Genomic DNA, 3,728 nt, shown 5'->3' with positions numbered 1-3,728 from the left:
ACTCCACACTCTCATACGATTTACCACAACAGCAATTCAGTTAACTGTACAAGTGCTTCGGCCGCAAGAGGATAAAAACGAGGGAAGATTTCTTGACGACGATTTTGTACGAAAATTGGTTTTGCGATCAAAAAAGAACGTGCCAAATATACCGAAAATGAATTTATCAGCTCACAAACCACTGCAACATCAACGCTGGCAAGCCGCAACATCCACAAAATTGTCTTCCTTCCTCCGATCTTTCACGACAGCCCATCCTAAGGACGCGTCGCACTCCAGCTTGCCTTCACCACACCGTGCCCTCGGCCACCCGCCCACCGCCGGTACCCCGGCCCCAGTGCGCGTCTCACCGAGTGGTTGCGGACCATCAGCACGATGGCTCGCCGAGCTTGAGCCGGGTGTCTGGGTCGCGCTCGGCGGCCGTGTCGCTGCACAGGCCGGCCACCACCTGGTCCGTGCAGAGGTCGGCCATGCACGCCAGGCCGCGCACCGCCGCCAGGTAACGTAAGAGTCGTCGGTCGGACAGCTTCTCCTGCGGCGCCGGCGCCAGGCGGCCGTCAGAGCGCGCGGCGTCACCGGCGCAGCCACAGAGGTTCGCCGGCGCGTCGCGTTCTCCGTGTGCATGGTGTGCCGTGTGCGGGCGGGTCGTTGGCGGTGGTACTGTACGCTCGGCCCACAAAGTATGCGCGCGTTTGTCTGATGTGTGCGGGACGTTCAGCCGCAATAACGCAGCACCATTCAGCTCGTCCTGGCATCGGCACGAGAAAAGAACGTTCAAGGAATGTCCAATTTGTCATGTGCTAACCTTACAAATCAAAGAGCGGGTGATCGCGGCCAGACGTGCCGCGATCCAACGACCACAAAACGCAAGTGCCAAATTGATCACATTTCACGCTCGGAATCCGTCAACTCGCATGCGCTTCATTTGAACCGAAAAGCCCCTTACCGGCGCGTAATTGATTATTGGAGATATTTGGAGATTATAAAAGATAACTGACGCCACCCAATGATCAGTGCCCATCCGAACACGCCCTCACGCTCGTCCGTGCCGCCGTACGTGCCTGGAACACGTGCAGCAGCTGGCGACGGTGGCGCCACGTCTCCGGGTCCGGCGCTCCAAACAGCTGGCTGAGCGCGATTAGCGCGTGCGCGCGCACCGGCAGCAACGGGTCCACAGGTCGTACATGGCGCGCTGGTAGGTCAGCTCGGGGCCGGCGGCGGTTCGCGTTCCGGCTCGCTCGGGCAGAGCCCGGCGGCGGCAGGCGGCGGCGGCGGCGGCGGCGCGTCAGGACAGCACGAGGTTCGCTCTGGGATGCGGGCCGGGGATACCGGCGGACGGCGGCGGCCCCTGCCCGCGTCGAGCAAAACATAACCGATCGTCGAGACGGCGAGGGGCGTCGGCGGCTCTGCTCGGCTTCTGGTCGCCGCCGGGCCGGCCCTGCTGGCGTCCTCGTGCCGGGCGGATCGGCCGCCCCCGCACCGCGCACCGTACCGCTCGGCCGTCACCGTGTTGCCGGTCCACCACGCCGTTGGTGAGGATGAGCTCGCGCACGTCGGCGGCCATGTCTCGCACGCGCTCGGCGCCGGCCTCTGCAGTCAGCCGCTCGAGCGCCGGTAGGAGGCGGCGCGCAGCCGCCCACACGGCCGACGTGCTGGCCTCGCGGCCAGCGCGCCCGCCAGCACGCCCATCGCCAGGCACGCCGTCTCCTCACGCAACAAGCCCGGCTCAGCCGCCTATGCCGCGAAGCGTCGAGCAGCGCACCGATCACGGGCAGCAGGCGGTCGACGTCCTGCAGCCCACGCTGCCTGCTCCGACTCGGCCAGCGCGGCCAGCGTGCGCAGCGTCAGCAGGCCGCGGCGGAAGGCGAGGCGCCGCGCGCCGCGTTCCTGCTCCCAGGCGCGCAGCGCGTCGCCGGCCGACAGCGGTGGCGCCACGCCCACGGCAGCCAGGTCCAGCGTCATCACGTCCCGCATGCGTCCAGAAGCGCGGCCAGCACGTCGGCGACGAGGTCCGGCGCGTCACGCCGCCGAGCAGCGCCGCAAACGCCGCCGCCGCGGCGTCGTCGCTGATCAGCCAGTTGTCGGCCTCGTCCGGGCACGGGCTCGGTTCTGACGCCGCCCTCGTCGCCGGCAACGAAGCGTCGGCAGCTATCCAGCTCGTGCCCCAGCAGCACCGCGTCAGCACGTCCGGACCGCAGCCTAGTCGGCGCAGCAGCCGCTCCAGCACTCGCGACAGGGCGTGCGTAGATGACACTGCACGCACGCCGCGAACAACTGGAACAGGGCGACACCGTACGGCCGCAGGCCGTCCAAGCAGTCGATGTCCGGCTCCAGGCCGGCCACAAGCAGGCCAGGCGGCCGTCACACCGTCAGTGACGTCAGACTCGGACGGTAGGGTGGGCGTGACGTCAGACCCAGTGGACCCGCCCGGCTCGGCGGCCGTCAGCGACCGAGCAGCGGCTGCAGGATGCCGGACCGCACGCAGCCGCGGGCGGCCGGCGAGTCCCACAGACAGTTGGTGAGCGCGCCAGCCACGCGCAGTGTGGTGCGACGCGCACCCGCGGGGGATCCGCAGGCAGGGAGAGCACCTGCCAACACGGCGCGAGTTGACTCGGGAAATCAGTAAAGACAAGGTAGGACATAAACTTAGGCACACGGCCATCAACGGACGCTGGCGAGAAATTACGAGGGTGTGTGGGCAATATCAAACGCACTTTGATAATCTCAAGCGCATGCCATTAAACAGAAGCTTACAAGTGACATACAGTGCACCTATTTACCGTGTAATCCCAGTTAACAAAGTATACGCAGACAGATGGGCAACGTTAAAATGTCACATACGAACACGTGCATATCGCACGACACACGAAAGAACAAGTCAATGAATGGGTCAATGGGATCATCACTGCGAAAAGCACAGGTGTACTAAATAAGCTTAGACCAGTAAACAGGCAGCTTTATACGGCAATAAGAGCTTTAGATACGGTAAACAGGACTATTGATGCCGCTCACCTCTGCAGCCAGATGTGTAAATATTCCTCATTATGAAATCGGGATGAGGCGAGACCAACAACTTTGCTGCCGCCTGAAACAGAACGTGGCGATCGTGCACTAAGCAGTGAGAACACAGCGACCCAACAGTTTATCCGCCCATAGATGTCTGGAATAAAATACGGCAGTGATGACTGCGTCGGATCACATGGCAGATCATTGCATTGATTCTGTCTGTCTGAAGCAATCGTCTCTATCACTTAGATGGGACTTTCTGCCGGCGTTAGCAGCTGCGATGGGAGTGGCAGCTTTGAGGTGTCATCCAGAAATCAGGGTAGATTGTCTACTAATGCGTGATTTAACAATCCAAAGAGAAAACGAAGGAAGGCAACAAGACAACAGTCATTGATGTTCATGACTGGTCTTGAATAGGCCCACTAAAGGCAGAAACGAGACGTCTATCCAATCAGCCCGCCACTTTGAGCATGAGTACATACAAAGCACAAACATTGTAGCAAAATCGCCCACACGGGACAACCACAAACTACGGTCTCGCTGAGCTAGCTGCTGCCACCGGCACAGCGTCTCTGACGGTCCACGGGCCGCGCGCCGGGTGCCGTGTGCCGCGGGCCGCGGGCCGCGTGCCGCAGGTCGGGCGCCGTGGGGGGTGCCGGGGCAAGGATGCCGGGGCAGGTGCCGGGGGCCAGGGTGCCGAGGGCCAGGGTGCCGAGGCCAGG

The sequence above is a fragment of the Pollicipes pollicipes genome, unplaced genomic scaffold (genome assembly GCF_011947565.3).
Source record: "Pollicipes pollicipes isolate AB1234 unplaced genomic scaffold, Ppol_2.1 Scaffold_4740;HRSCAF=5597_pilon_pilon_pilon, whole genome shotgun sequence".
Taxonomy (NCBI): Eukaryota; Metazoa; Arthropoda; class Thecostraca; order Pollicipedomorpha; family Pollicipedidae; genus Pollicipes; species Pollicipes pollicipes.
The sequence above is the reverse complement of the archived record's forward strand: the minus strand, read 5'-3'. Positions refer to the sequence as shown.